This window comes from Chiloscyllium punctatum, chromosome 29 (genome assembly GCF_047496795.1).
Source record: "Chiloscyllium punctatum isolate Juve2018m chromosome 29, sChiPun1.3, whole genome shotgun sequence".
Classification (NCBI taxonomy): Eukaryota; Metazoa; Chordata; class Chondrichthyes; order Orectolobiformes; family Hemiscylliidae; genus Chiloscyllium; species Chiloscyllium punctatum.
The window spans coordinates 71,170,205-71,186,731 of record NC_092767.1 but is presented as its reverse complement, the minus strand read 5'-3'; the positions used below and the strand labels follow the sequence as shown (position 1 = coordinate 71,186,731).

General features: G+C 45.2%; 1 protein-coding gene across 6 annotated transcripts in view; it reads left to right on the top strand.

The window, feature by feature from the left end:
• The window catches only part of npas1 (neuronal PAS domain protein 1), a 442,697-nt gene that overhangs the window by 47,816 nt on the left and 378,354 nt on the right, over positions 1-16,527 (top strand). The window contains exon 1 of one of the 6 annotated variants that reach the window (XM_072549365.1): positions 737-949. The exons of the other annotated variants lie outside the window; for them this stretch is intronic. The gene's annotated coding sequence lies outside the window, so the exon portion shown is untranslated. Of the gene's footprint in view, positions 1-736; positions 950-16,527 lie in introns of those variants that run through there. 6 annotated transcript variants of the gene reach the window in all.

The window sequence follows — 16,527 nt, the reverse complement described above, 5'->3', positions numbered from 1 at the left end:
CCTTTTTTCTCTCTCTGTCTCCAAACATCCAACTCGCTTTCCTTCCCTTCTCTCTCTTCAAACCTCTAACTCGCTTTTCTCCCCTTTTTCTCTCTCCAAACATCCAACTCGCTTTCCTTCCCTTCTCTCTCTTCAAACCTCTAACTCGCTTTTCTCCCCTTTTTCTCTCTCCAAACCTCCAACACGCTTTCCTCCCCTTTTTTCTCTTTCCAAACCTCCAACACGCTTTCCTCCCCTTTTTTCTCTTTCCACACCTCCAACTCGCTTTCCTGCCCTTCTTTCTCTCTCTCCCCCCAATCTCCAGCTCACTTTTCTCTCTCCAAAGCTTCAGCTCACTTTTCTCCCCTTCTCTCTCTCTCTCTCTCTCCAAACCTCCAAATCACTTTTCTCCCCTTTCTCTGTCTCTCTCCAAACCTCCAGCTCACTTTCCTCCCCTTCTCTCTCTCTCTCTCTCTCCTCCCAGCCAGAGTCCCCTTGTGACCTGAATTACAAAAGCACAGCTGACTGGTGATTGCACGGCGTCTCAGAGTGGTGTTGCTGCCGTTGCTAGGACATAGCGAGAGAGGGAAAAAAAATCTTTTTCTCCCTCCGTTTTCTTCCAAACAATGCCAGAAAAAAAAGTGACAGCCACATCCAGCGCGCGTTCTTAAAGCTTTTCCAGAAGAAGTTTCATCATTTTCCCCCCTCCATGTCTCCCGTGTGTTAGCAGAGAGAGGGAAAAAAGACTGGGAGGGGGTGGGAGGATGGCTTTGGACCTTCATTAGTGACCGGTCCTTCGGATTCTATCGACTCTGTCTCGGCGTCACTTTAATGTGGGAATTTTAACGCTGACTGACAGGGACTGGCAGTTTCCATGGGGCTGTTTGTCCACCCAGACTTCGGATTACATGTTCATTTAGAACTACAATCGCTGCAGGATCCTGGAACCTTTTTACAGTGTCCAGATATGGTAAATCTCTCTCTCTCTCTCTCTGTTTTGTGAATTTTGTAATTTTTTTCCTCTCTCCGCTAGTTTGCTGGATTTTATTTGGAGCTGTGCAAAGATCCTAGTGTGTGTGAGGCAAGCCTGCAAGATTGGGTAATGATTATCAATGTCCCCTTGTACTGGAGGAACATTGGCCTCAGTATTCAACCCCCCCCCCCCCCCCCCCAACTTTTAGCTGACCTTGGCACTGAATATGTCCCAAATTTGGGGGATAGGTAAAAGAGGTGACCCTTTTCCTCTCCCATTAGTGGTTGATGAGGACCCACACCTTTGCCCTTACCCTTACCCTAATCCAACTCTTTAATTGTAAGCCCCCTCACCTTTTAAGCCATTAGCTTGTGTTCAAAGCTTTGTCCCTTGCCACCTTCAGTGGGGTTCCACCACCAGACACATACTCCCTTCCGCTGACGGTATTCCTCTGAGTCCATGATCTGATCCCTATCACTGCCTTCACCCCTCCATGGTGTCTTCTCTGCGATCACAGAAGGTGTAGCATTTACCCATTTACCTCATTGTCTACAGGCCCTCCCACACACCTTCCAGGTGAAGCAGCTTTTCATGTGTGCATATTTTAATCTAGTCTGCTGTGTCCACTGTTCACAGTGTTGTCTCCTCAATATTGGCAAGACCAAATGTAGACTGGGTGACTGCTTTGCAGAACATATCCACTTTTTTGGCTAAAATGACCCTGGACTCCTAGTTCCTTGCTTTTCCAAAAACAAAACTCCCTTGCTGTCAAGCTAACATTTCCATCCTGGGCTAGCTGCAGTGTTCTAGCAAGGTATGACACAAGTGGCGGAACAGAAGGGCAGGGGGCTGGAAGAACACAGGAGGCCAGGCAGCATCAGGAGGTGGAGAAGTCGACATTTCAGGTATAACCTGAAGAAGGGCGATACCTGAAACATTGACGTCTCCACCTCCTGATGCTGCCTGGCTTTCTGTGTTCTTCCAGCCTTCAGGCTGTCAGTTTTGGATTCTAGCATCTGCAGTTTTTTTGTCTCTAACCAAGTTTGTTCCACTAGTGCTAGAATAGCATTTTCGCCTTAGGTACTTTACAGCCTTCAGTTGAGTTCAACAACTTCAGACTGTTTTAATTAAAATGCCTCTTCTCTGGTGTCTACTTTATTTGAGTTTGCTCTCAGCAGAGCTGACTTGTTTTTCCTATTAACACCCATTCTTTATCTATATCGCTCCTCTCCTACTATTAACACTCCCTTTGCCTTTTGAGCAGGGCATCCTCACCATCGGTTCCAGTGATCCGCTCTACCTTTCATCAGTAGATTAAAAACAATCATTCCTTCAGCCTCTCTCCAGTTCCGAAAAAGATTGATATTGAACTCAAAATGTTAAATCTGTTTTTCTGTTTCAAATGTTGCCAGGTCTGCTGAGTTTCTCCAGCACTTTTTTTAATTTCAGATCTGCAGCATCAGCTGGACTTTCCTTTTATTAGAGAACGATTGAAGTATTTTTCAGGAGGGAGTGGTAATTTGGGAGAAGAAAGGGAGTTCAATCTTCATTTTCATGCTTAGTCATTCAGATGTAAAATCAGAAAAAAATTTGCAATTGTATTATCACAATGCAAGACTGTCAGGACCTCTCCAAGAGCTTCGCAGCCAATAATGTACTTTTGAAGTATAATATTTGTAATATAGGGAATGAGGCTACAAATTTGTGCATGCTACAAATAGTAACGTGGTAATGACCAGATAATGTGTTTTGGTAATGTTAATTGGGGGGTGAACGTTGGCCCAGGATGTGGAGGTGAACTCACCTGCTCTTCCTTGAAGTGGTGCCATTCTCGGTCCTTTTGAGGAAAAAGGCCAGGCTTTGATTAAATGTCTCATGGTGCCTCTGACAGTGCAGTACTGCCTCGGTGCCGTGCTCAGTCTGTCAGCAAGGATTCTGGAATGGGACTTTTACCCAAAATCCTTTAAGTCTTGAGGTGAGACCCACCAACTGAGGGACAAATCATTAGTTGATTTCAATTATTTTCGGGATGAAGGTGAACCCAATGGCTTTGGCTCCAAAGTGCTTGCCAGGCAAATGCTTGATTTGAAGCCCTACACAGTCAAATAGCCTGAGGCTGAACCCTGTTCAACTTTGCTTGGCTGCATGCTCAAGATGGCCACCTACAAGTCTTGCATCAGCCTCCTGCACTGTCTTGAAGGTGGCATTATACCCTCAAGGCAAGAGTTTGTGCAGTTTGAAGCTCCACTTGGCCTAATTGGTGATGCCAGCTCTCCTGCCACTCTTTCTGCATCAGAGATAACAGACTTGCAATGAAGAAGGGTAGGCAGCCTGCCAATATGTGCCAGGTCCCATACCTCTTAATTCAATAGCTCTTGAAGTAGAACTGACATCTGACAGATTGTATAACTCAACAGTAACTTACATTTGTATAGCTCCTTTAACATAGTGAGCTTTTCACAGTAGTTTTCTCATGTGGCACTTGATGCCCAACTGCTTAGGCAGATATTAAAACAGTTGACCAAAAGTTTGATCGGGGGGTAGGTTTTTAAAAAGTTATTCATGGTATGTGGGTGTCACTGTCTGGACCAGCATTTATTCCCCATCCTTACTTGCCCCTTGAGAAAGTGGTGGTGAGCTGTTTTCTTGACCCACTGCAGTCCATGTGGTGTAGGGGCATCCACAATGCCATCAGGGAGGCGGTTCCAGGATTTTGACCGAGCTACACTGAAGGAACGATGATATATTTCCAAATCAGGACGGTGAGAGATTTGGACGGGAAGTTGCAAAAAGTGGTGTTTCCATGTATCTGCTGCCCTTACCTTTCTTTGCAGGTTTGGAAGGTGTTGTCAGAGGAGTGTTGATATGTTTTTAAGAAGGGCCTTAAAGGAGGAGAGTGCGGAGTAAAGAGGCTGAGAGATTTAGGGAGAAGGTTCTGAGAGCATGGGGCCTAAGCAACCAAAGGCATGGCTAGTAATGCTGGAGCAGTGAAAATGACATGCTCAAGAGATCAGGATTTAGAGGAATGTGGAAATCTGAGGGTTGTGGGGGCTAGAGAAAGTTAGAGAAATAGGGAATGGGGGAAGGAGGAGGGTAGGATAGGTTAAGGTAGTGGAAGAAGGATTTAAACACAAGGATGAGAATTTTAAATTCTCACATGAATAAATTTGACACTGAATGTACTGGGCTTTTGAACTATACTTTAAGCATTGGAAATTTCTTCTTGAATGCCGCTGAAACTTTGCTCTCGAGTGGCTGTTTTCTGACAACAGTATGAACATGGGGAACTGAGATGATTGGAAACTAGGATAGTGTTCACGTGGTCTTGGGCACATTAGTCAAAATGGTACATCAGCCTTAGGTCTACCCAGGTAGGTCTGTAGCTGTTTTGTTGAGTTGGGTCAAAATGCAGAAGGACAGGATTCCTGTGGGGTGTCTGTCCTTGACTCCCAGGGCAGACTGGGGTGAAGGAAGCAGAGGAACTGGGATGAGTAGGAAGGCAATGGGATTAGTTAGTACGTGGGTTGACTTTAAAACGTCGGTTACCCTTCGTGCAGAGTTGAAAGTCTGACACAGCAGTGAGGTAGAGATTGCAGCAATGAGCTTCGTGATATGCTTTCAAATTCCCTCCAGATATTTGTAACCTTCTATAATCCTCAGCAATATCTGTGTTCCTCCAATTCTGGCCTCCTTTCTTTGTAACCTTCTGGAACCCTTAGACATATGTGTTCCTCCAATTGTTCTATCTTTGCATCCTCCTTTATCCACCATTGACAAAGCACAAGTCAGGAGTGCGATGGAATACTCTATACTTGCCTGGATGAGTGCAGCTCCAATACTAAAGAAGCTCGACACCATCCAGGGTAAAGCAGTTGTTTGACTGGTAGTATATCCACAAGCATCCATTCACTCCACCACCAATGGAGCAGTGTGTACCACCCACCTATGGAATTAAGAAATTCACTAAAGATCCTTGGACAGCAACTTCCAAATCTATGACCACTCCTATCTGGAAGGATAAAGGCAGCAGATACATGGGAACACCACCCCTATACGTTCCTCTCCAAGTCACTCACCATCCTGACTTGGAAATATATCGCAGTTCCTTCAGTGTTGCTGGATCAAAGTCCTGGATTTCCCTTCTAAAGGACATTTGTGGATTTACCTGCTGCACGTGGACTGCAGTGGCTCAGGAAGTCAGCTCACCCACCACCATCTCAAGGGGCAACTAGGAATGGGCAATAAATGCTGGCCTTGCTAGTGATGCCCACATCCCATGAAATAACACTGCAAGCAAAAACCACTGATAATCCTCAAAACTCTCTGCATTTCTCCAGCGATCACTGGCTAAAAAAGTTAGGGATCCCTAACTTAACGTTTAACCCTCAGAGGGTCATGAGTCTTTTGAACTCTTCCTCAAAAGGTGATGAAAGCAGAGTCTATGAATATTTTTAAAATCAAGGTGAATAGCTTCTTGTTGGGCAAGGTGCTGAAAGGTTGTGAGTAGTAGATGGGAAGGGGGACTTGAGATTACAATTAAATCACTTGCAATTGTATTAGGTGTTGAAGCAGGCCGAGGGGCTGAATAGCCTTTTCCTGCTGCTTGTTCATATGTAAGTCTCCTTTTTTTGTCTTGAAAATACAAAGGAAGAGTCCAGCTATACTCCAAAAGCCTCATGTGTTAATCCTGAGGCATTAAACACTTGCTGGAGTTGAAGACTAGGATTAGCTGGAGATCACATATCTCTTGCTTGAGGGCATGGTTCCAAAATGAAAACCTTTGGGAAGTAATATGTGACCTCTTTTTGTGAATATTTCTATTAAAGATCCTTTTTAAAAGATATATAGGAAATAAGAGTAGGCCATTTGGCCCCTCAGGTCTGCCATGCTTTGACAAGCTCTTGGCTGATCTGATGTGCCTTCAGCTGCACTGTACTGCCTATCTCTAATGCCTCTTGATTCCCTTGTTAGTCATGTATCTTTGTCTTGTGAGTATTCTCTGGGGAAAAGCATTACCACCCTCTGAGGTAAACATTATTCTTCACCTCCATCTAAAATGGGAGACGCTTTATTTTAAAACTGTGCCTTCTAGCTCTAGTGTCTCCCAAAGTGCAAGCATCCTCTCGGCAACTACACTGCCAAGTTCTATCAGAGTTTCCTAGGGTGGGGGAGTTCACAACTAGCTGGCATATTTTTAAGATATGAGGAGAAAGATTTAAAGTGACCTGAGGGGCAACCTTTTCATACAGAGGGTGGTTCGTGTGGAATAAACTGCCAGAGGAAGTGGTAGAGATAGGTTCAGTTACAACATTTAAAAGACATTTGGTCAAGTAAGGTTTAGAGGGGCATGGGCCAAATGCTGGCAGATAGGACTATTTTAGTTTGGGAAACTTGGTCAGCATGGACGAGTTGGACCGATGGGTCTACTGTGACTCCCTCCTAATGGTCATTAAGACCACCTCGCATTCTTATAAAATCCAATGGATACAGATCTAACATTTCCATTGGAGCCATACAGTCATTATGACATTTGGCCCTTCAAGTCCGTGCTGGCTCTTTGTGGCCAGTCTCATTCTCCCGCTCCATCTCTGTAGCTCATTTCCCTTGACTGCTTATCCAACTTCCTTCTAAAATTATTGCAAGTGTTTGCTTCCAACACCCTTGAAAGCAATAAATTCCTGGTAAGTCCTACTCGCAGCATGGAAAGGAAAGTTAATTTTCTCTCATTTCTCTCCTGCCCAAAACCTTAAATCTGAACCTCACCACCAATCCTTGCATCATTAATGAATGAGGAGAGCTGTTTTTATTTGAACCACCTTATCTAACCCTGTTGTCATCTTGTAAGTCCCTACATTCCTCTTTGGCCCAAGGATGCCCTCCACAGCGCCAGGAAGCCAGGTTCGATTCCACCCTTGGGCATCTGTCTGTGTGGAGTTTAGATGCTCCCCCTGTGTCTATGTGGGATTCCTCCCACAGTCCAAAGATTAGCCATGGGAAATGCGGGGTTACAGGGATAGGGTAGGAGAATGGGTCTGGGTGGGATCCTGTTCAGGTGGTTGTTGCAGACTCAATGGGTGAAATGGTGTCTATCTGCACTGTAGGGACTTTATGATCCTATTCTATCATCTGTGACATTTGGGAAAGTTCTATTATATATCACAGCAGACATCGGGTGGTAGTGCTGTGGAGTCAAATACTTTGTCCAGTTTAAATATGGGAACATTTGGGTTTTGTACGGACAGTGTTTCTGAGGACACTGGGTAGCCTGGTCATTTATAAATATGTGACCTTTTTCAACACTTCTATTCTAAACAACTTCTGCTGAACTGAAGTCATGCTGGCTGGGTTTTAATATGTGACATGAGAATTTAGTGCCATGCCGAGCAAGGGTATGAAGTCCCTTAGTATTGGGCATATAATGGGATGGATTTTTCTGCACTGTAGCCACACGACCCTGAGTTGAAAAGCTAACTACAACAGAGAAGGTGATCTGCTTTAAATTGATTAGTTGCCATGCTAACAATGACGCTACTGGAGGTTTTGATTTGATTTGTCACATGTACCAAAGTACAGTGAAAAGTTTTGTTTTGCAAGCAAACAATGATATACAGATCATGGGACACTTAGACAAAGCGAGGCATACAAGTTTACATCGACATAGGAGGTGCGCAAAGCAAGATCAACATTAGATTTGAAATTAGAGGTCCATTCAGCAGTCTAATAACAGCAGGAAAGAAATTAGAAAACACACAACGCCAGGTTATAGTCCAACAGGCTTATTTGGAAACACTAGATTTCGGAGCGCTGCTCCTTCATCAGGTGGATGTGGAGTATAAGTCTGTAAGACACAGACTTTTTAGCAAAAGATGACAGTGTCATACAGTGATATATTGAACAAACCTGAATTGTTAAGTCTTTCATCTTTTAGAATGCAGGTTTTGGTTCATTAACATGTAAATCCCAGAGCTTCTTTTAAGTCACCTTCTCGAAATAACTTAAGGATTTATAACAAAAGGTGACCGGACAGCTCAGCTCAGACAATGCATTAAAGGTGTGAGGTCAGAGTCTATCTGTAGCCCAATCTTGAGTCATAGAGCTGTACAGCATAGAAACAGACCCTTCGGTCCTGCTCGTCTATGCCGATCAGCTATCCCAAAATAATCCAATCCCATTTGCCAACACGTGGCCATTATCCCTCTAAACCCTTCCTATTCATACACCCATCCAGATGCCTTTTAAATGTTGCAATTCAGTCAGTGGTTCTATTTCCAAAGTGGAATTTACAAGATATTACATTTATTGACTGGCTGCAGGTTGTGTGTGTTTTGAACAAAATAGAATGTATCTGCAAATATAATTCTGTAAATACAAATTCACCCCATAGACTTATATGTGTGTGTGCGCATGCATGAGAGAGAATGAGTTAGTGTGCGTATGAGCGCACGTGAGAAAGTGTGTGAAAGTTTGGTAAAGTGTGTGTGAGTGAGTGTGATGGAGTATAAGCCTGTGAGAGGGGGTGTGTGTGTGTGTATTTGTATGTGTATGAGAGAGGGTCTGCCTGAGTGTGAGAGTATGTAGGTGTGTGTGAGTGAGAGAATGTACAGTGTAATAGGATTACCTGATGAAGGAGCAGCGCTCTGAAAGCTGGTGCTTCCAAATGAACGTTTGGACTATAACCTGGTGTTGTGTGATTTCTAACTTTGTCCACCCCAGTCCAACACCGGCAGAGAAGAAGCTATCTTTGAAACTGTTGGTTCATGTGTTCAACTTGTTTCATTCTCAAGTAAGAATGGGCTTGTATTTAAATAGCACCTCCGCACTTCAACGTACCTCCAACTGCTTGAAACAACGGACTGATCAAGTGCCTTTACTGTTCTGGGGCAGGAAGCCATCTGTGCCTAGCATCAAACAATGAGATGATTGACTGCCTTGTTGTCATTGATTAAGGAAGAAATGGTGACCTGGACATTAGGGAAAGAACCCACTGCATGCTTCTATATATTGTCAGCTGTGGCTTACTTGTTAACACTCTCATCTCTGTCTTTCTCATGTTCCTAACTAATCTGTTCATATAAAGGTAAAGTTACCAGAGCAAAGAGCTGCTCTTTCATTAGAGAGAGATGACTGGTGATGGTTTAACCTCAGGGTCACCACATCTCAGGTGAGGGGACAGATTGAGAAGGAGCATCTTTCATGTCACCTCAACCAGTATGGGAACGGATCCTGCACTGTTGGTATCACTCTGCATCATAAACCAGCCATCCAGCCAACTGAGCTAACCGAATCTCTGTTTACATGACCCTCTTTCTTATTTGTCCTTTGTTCTGTGTGGCTTGTCCTCATATTCCTGCTTCTCACCTCTGTTGAAATCGAGATTCGACCAGCCCTCTCTAAACATAACTGTATTACCTTTGTCTCTCCCTCACTGCCTTCCACCAATAATCTGTATTTCTCTTGTGAAATTAGGCGCTTTGCAGAATAGTTTAGCCATCACTTTTTAATTTAGCTCTCCTTTTATTCCTTCTGCCGTCTTGTCTGTCATCTGCACAATGGACCTTGACCTTTCACCTAGAGCTCCTTGGTAAATGAGAAAGAGTTACTTATCTAGCCTTTTGCTCCCAGATGGTCTGATACATTTGTGACAGGTGGTGATGGGGAGGGAATTCTGTTTGTTTTTAATGGACATAGGAGAATATATAAATAGACGGTGGAAACCTGCAGATCCGGACTCTAATCTTTGGTGGTTAATGGCTCTCTGTAAGAGTGGATGGTTATATTTGTCTGTGGCTAGGCAATTGTGTACAAATAAAATAAATTGAACTGAATTGAATACTAATGGTTCCTTAAATTGGTACATTGAGGCAAAATTGCTGTTAAGGCCAGTTCTGTTAAGTGGAGCAACTTGTGAAATGCAGTGAAACTAACTGTCCAAAAACAAGCAAAGACGAAGAATTCACTAATGAAGATGGATTCAGTGCAGTCTTGAAAAAAGATATTGGGGTTCCATTGCCAGAACTTATTGGGGAGCAGTGCAAAGACCTTGTATTTATATAGTGCTGTTCACAGGATGTTACCTAATGACCTTTACAGCCAATTGCATACATTCTGAAGTGGAGGAAAGTGCAGTGGCCATCTGTGCACATTAAGATTCCATGATTTCTGTCATATTGGTTGAGTCATAAATACTAGCCGAGACATTGGTACAGAACATTCCTGTTCATTGTATCCATACGATTGCAGGATCCTTCACGTCCACCTAGGAGGTAGCTGTGGCTTTGGTTGTGCTGTGTCTTTCTGGAAGATTTCCATACTGGTAATGCCATGTCCCCCTGGTATATGCTGAAGGGGTGCCTTGGCCAATATTTGTGATTGAGTCACTGGGTTTAGATTGCGACCTCCTGACTTTGACGTAAGAGTGCCAGTCTCGCAGCCACAGCTGACACCTAGAGATTCCTACCCATACTTGCCAATGGTTGGATTAGGGGATCTGCCCATGGCCAGCAGATTTCCCTCAGTACTGCCAAGCTGCTATTACAATATACCTATGGCACTGGATGGTGAATGGAGGAGCAGGCATTTCAATAGACCTGATGATACATTACTTGAATGTTGCAGCAACATTGCAGGACAGTGGTGTAGTGGTGCTGTCACTGGGCTAGTTACCCAGTGGTCCAAGCTAATGCTGAACGAAACCAGTTCAAGTACCAACAACAGCAGCTGGTGGACTTGAAATTCAGTTAATACAATTTGAAAACTGGTCTGAGGGATGGTGACTGTGAAATTATTATTGGTAGGGCAGCACAGTGGCTTAGTGGTTAACACTGCCAACTTACAGTGCCAGAGACTTGGGTTTGATTCCATCCTTGGGTACCTGACTGTATGGAGTTTGCACATTCTCCCTGTGTCTTGTGTGGGTTTCCTCCGGGTGCTCCGGTTTTCTCCCACTGTCCAAAGATGTGCAGGTTAGGGTGGATTAGCCATGGGAAATGCAGGGTTACAGGGATTGGGGAGAGTCAGCGCAGCCTCGATGGGATGAATGGCCTACTTCAACAGTGATTTTACTTCAACAGTAAAACCCCATCTGTTCACTCAGACCCTTGAGGGAAGGAAATCAGTTGCCCTTACCTGGTCTGACTTAACCCCAGACCCACAGCAATGTGGTAAACTCTTAACCACTGTCTCAAATGGCCCTAACAAACCATTCAGTTCAAGGTCAGTTAAGGATGGGTAACAGATAGTAGACTGACCAGCAATGCCCATTATCCCATGAACAAGTAGAAAAAGTGGAGTCCATTGCGATGGGTGCAACATGATACAGTGGTGAAAACAACAACTGTGATAGGATCTGTCCTCCCTACCACTCACTCTTCTCAATAATGGCATGGGGTGGTGGAGGGAGGGCTGATAGGAAAGATATTGTTAAACTTAAAAGAGTGCAGAAAAGATTTCCAAAAATGTTGCTGGGATTGGAGGGTTTGTGCCATAGGCAGAGGCTGAATAGACTGGTGCTATTTTCCCTGGAGTGTTGGAGGCTGAGAAATGACCTTATAGAGGATTATAAAATCATGAGGGGCATGGATAGGATAAATATTACAGGCAAAGGATTTTCCAGGTGGGGGAGTCCAAAACTAGTGGGCATATGTTTAAAGTGAGAGGGGAAAAATTTAAAAGATACTTGAGGGACAACTTTTTCACACAGAGGGTGGTACATGTATTGAACGAGCTGCCAGAGAAATAGTGAGGCTGGTACAATTACAACATTTAAAAGGCATCTGGCTTGGTACATGAACAGGAAGGGTTTCGAGGATATGGACCAAATGCTGGCAAATAGGACTAGATTAATTTAGGATATCTAGTCTGCATGGACGAGTTTGACTGAAGGGTCTGTTTCTCTGCTGTATTATTCTATGACTCTAAATCTTTCTCTTGCAGGAAATGTAGGTACCACTCTGGGACTGCCGTGGAATTGCTAGTGATTAATGGGTACACTGACTAGCTAACCTGGGCAAAAAAATCAATGGCTTCTTCAAAGAAAATTGTGGGGTTGTGTTTTTTTTTGTTATGCTAGCTGTAAGCAGTCAGATGACAAAACCTAGAGGACTACTGCTCCCCCCATCCCCCTAACAAAAACACCCAGCACTTTTCATGACCACCAGCTAGCTAAAAGTGCTCTGTGACCAGTGAAATATTTTGGTGAAGTGTGGTCACCCTTGTAATTTAAGAAATGCAGCAGCCAATTTGTGGACAGCAAGCTCTCACAACCAGCAATGAGTCAACAATCAAATTATCTTGCTTAAGCGTTGTTGAATGAAGGATAAACATCAGTTAGGAGTCCAGGGAGAACTCCCTCAGTTGCCTTTTACATGTGATTGGACTAGACCTCAACTGCAGCTGGGCCAATTGGTTTAACATCTCTACCAGAAAGCAACGTCTCCGACTGTACAGCAGTGTCCCCTAATAATGCCCAGGAGTACCATCTTGACATTTCTACCTAAGCCCTAGAGCGAGACTTGAACCCAGAGCCTTCAGTGGTGAGGGTGTTGTGAGCCACCGCTGGCACTTGTTCAGGGTTGCCAATTCCTGTCAACAGGAGAAGGGAGGTGCAGGGACTGTAGTCACAAAAGCATAGGTGTGCATTCCAGGAAGAACCTGGTTTTTAATTCATGGGATGATGATGTTGCTGCCTCGGTCTGCATTTATTGTCCATCTCCAATGGGCAGTTAAGAATTGACCCCATTGCTGTGGGTCTGGAGTCGCATTTGTAGGTAAGGATGGCAGTTTCCCTTTCTAAAGGGCATTAGTGAACCAGATGGTTTTTCTGACAATCAACAATGGATTCATGATCATCATAAGATTCTTAAAGCCAGATTTTTTTTGTTGAATCCTGCCATGACAAGATTTATACCTGGATCCCCAAAATATTACCTGGGTCTTTGGAATAACAGTCCGCGATAATACCACGAGGCTATCACCTATCCATTTAGACTTAATAATGTGACAACTGCCCTAAACCGTTGACTTATCTTCCCCCCCCCCCCCAGCAGTGAAATAACTTCACAGAAGCCAGTATCCCTTCACCAAGTCACCCTTTATTTACACATAGAAAGTCCTTGACACCGGTCCACCTTCCTCAGAGCCAGCTCTGAGTGAACAGAACCCCTGGCACTCCTGTTTCTCTCTGTCAGCCAGGGCTTCCTGATTGGACCAGGTTAACAGTTCCAATCAGGGAACTCATATTCTGAGAGGTCCTCCTGGCTGACCTCATTCCAATCACTACATTCAACAACGATCAATCCTGAAGGAAGGACACTGGACTCTGTTTCTCTCTCCACATGTACTGCTTGGTTTCTCCAGCTGTATCTGTTCTGAACTAAGCCCTCATTCCTCTGTTGACTTTGCAAGTTCCTCCAGCATTTTCTCTTATTATTTCAGATCTCCAGCATTTTTGCTTATATTTAGACTTTGAAGGTGTCATTGCTGTTGCTGGGTAGATGATCGAGGCAGCCATTTTACATGGGCATGTGTGTGTGCGCCTTCCTAGTTTTGTTGGCATGGGGTAAGGGTGCAACTTTGGCAGGGTTTCCGAGAAGTCCCCCCCGTGGTTTTTGATTGATGCCTGAGATCGTGCACATTGCATTTGGCTGGGAGTGACAAGCATGTATGCGTTTTATCAGATGTATTGGAGATTTAGAGTAAAGCAGTGGTGCCTGATATAACACCTTTTTAACAATTCTGTAGAGAAGCATATCCTCCACCTCGTCAGCCACGCATTAAATCAATTCAGTATTCACAGGCAGAATATTATTCTGCAAGACAGGGATCATTGTGTTAAGCAGAGCAGTGTGCTAAGTTGGTTCTTGATAAATACGTGGTTCAATCTAATCACTGGGGACTTGCATATCACCTGTAGGCCTGATCTCAGGGGGACAGAATATGTGAGAGACAGCAGCATTGCTGGAGTTGTGGCAAATGCATCTGGAGAATGTTTTCACAACAACTGGTGTCCGTTCCAGCTCGTTTAAATTCTTGCTATGAATGAGAACAGCTGCTAAGTACCACCATGTTTCCATCACGTGTTCCGAAAACTTCCGAACCCTTGTATTAAAATGGGCAGGGTTGTTGTAGTTTGCACTTTCACCCTCTTCTAACACCCTGAGGAATTTCCTGTAGTGGTTTAACCCTTAGCCTACTGAATAAACTGTCACTCTGTGCCCAGTTAGACAGTGAGTGATCCTTACTCTTCTGAATAAACATTGACTCTGTACAGTCACACAGTGAGTGAACCTTATACTGCTGAATAAACATTGATTCTATGAAGACCAGTTCAGCCAATCGAATGAGGGTATTGGTGGAGGGGCACTGGTTGGGTCGGCGGGAGAAGAAGAAACTGAGGGCTTGGAGGCCTGTGAAATGGCAGATGGATGTGTACAGGGACTAGATGTCCATGGGTAGGATGAGGCACTGGGGGCCGGGGAACCGAAAGTCATGGAGGAGGACAAGTGCGTGGGTGGTGTACTTGATGTATATAGGGAGATCCTGGACCAAGGATCGTGTCAAGGTATGCAGAGAAAAGTTCAGGTGGGGCAGGAGCAGGCTGAGACAATGGGTCACTGGGGCACTCAGGTTTGTTGATTTTGGGTAGAAAGTAGAACTGGGCGGTGCGGCATTCCTGGACTATGAGGTTCGAGGCTGTTGATGGGAGATTCCCTGAGGTGATGAGGTTGTGGATGGTGTGGGAGATGATGGTTTGGTGATGAGAGGTGAGATCATGGTTGAGGCGGTAGTAGGAGGAGGTGTCTGCGAGTTGGTGCCTGGCTTCAGCAGTGTAGAAGTTGCTGTGCCAAATTATTACTGCGCCGTCTGCTGGTTTGATGATGAGGTTGGGGTTGGAGTGGAGGGATGGGACATAACTACGCTCTTCACCACCTCCATGACTTTCATTTCCCCACCACGGACATCCAGTCCCTGTACTCAACCATCTGCCATGACGAAGGCCTCCAAGACCTCAGATTTTCCTCTCCTACTGGCTCAACCAGTACCCTTCCACTGATACATTCATTCGACTGGCTGAACTGATCCTCACCATCAACAATTTCTCCTTCGAATCCTCCCACTTCAGACCAAAAGGGTAGCCATGGGCCCCAGCTATGCAAGCCCCTTTGTCGAGTACATGGAACAGACCATCTTCCATAGCTATACCGGCCCCACTTGCCACCTTTTACTCTGCTACATCAATAACTGTATCCATGCCACTGCATGCTCCCACGAGGAGGTTGAACAGTTCATTAACTTCACAAACACCTTCCACCCTAACCTCAAGTTCACCCGGACCATCTCGGACACCTCCCTCCCCTTCCTGGACCTCTCCATCTCCATTTTTGCGTCTGACTCAACACGGACATATACTTCAAACCCACTGACTCTCGCAGCTACCTGGTCTACATCTCCTCTCACCCTGCCTCCTTTAAAAAAGCTATCCCTTATTCCCAGTTCTTCTGCCTCTGACCAATTCCACTATAGATGGCCTCCTTCAAGGACCACAATTTCCCCACCCCTACGTGGTCAACGATGCCCTCCAATGCATCTCCTCCACTTCCTGCACCTCCGCCCTTAAACCCAACCCCTCCAATCGCAACAAGGACAGAACCCCTTGGTCCTCACCTTCCAGCCCACCAACCACCGAAAACAACGCATCATCCTCCGCCATTTCCGCCACCTACAAACAGACCTCAACACCAGGGACATATTTTCCTCTCCACCCCTATCTGTGTTCCGCAGAGACCATTCCCTCCGTGACTCCCTTGTTAGGTCCACAAGCCCCCACCAACCCAGCCTCCATTTCTGGCATCTTCCCTTGCCACAGCAAGAAGTGTAAAACCTGCGCCCACATTTACCCCCTCACCTCCATCCATGGCCCCAAAGGATCCTTCCACATCCGACAGAGATTTAACTATACTTTCACACACATTATCTACTGTGTCCTTTGCTCTCTACATTGGGGAGACAGGACGTCAACTTGCAGAATGTTTCAGAGAACATCTCTGGGACACACGCACCAATCAACCCCACCGCCTTGTAGCTGAACACTTCAACTTCCCCTCCCATTCTGCCAAGGACATGGAAGTTCTTGGCCTCCACCACTGCCAAACTCTAGCCACATGATTCCTGGAGGAAGAACGCCTCACCTTCTGTCTTGGGACCTCCAACCACATGGGATCAATATTGATTTCACCAGTTTCCTCATGTCCCCTGCTCCCACGTAATCCAAGATGCAACCCTCTAACTTGGCACCACCCTCTTGAACTGTCCTACCTGTCCATCTCCCTTCTCACCTATTCACTCCACCCTCCTTTCTGACCTATCGCTGTTAACCCCAACTCCATTTACCTATCGTATGCCCAGCTACCTTCCTGCAACCACACCCCCTCGCATTTATCTGTCAGCCCCCTTGCTCCCCACCCCTCATTCCTAATGAAGAGCTTATGCTTGAAACTTCGATGCTCCTGCTCCTCGGATGCTGCTTGACTGGCTGTGCTTATCCATAGCTGAAAATGTGTTGCTGGAAAAGCACAGCA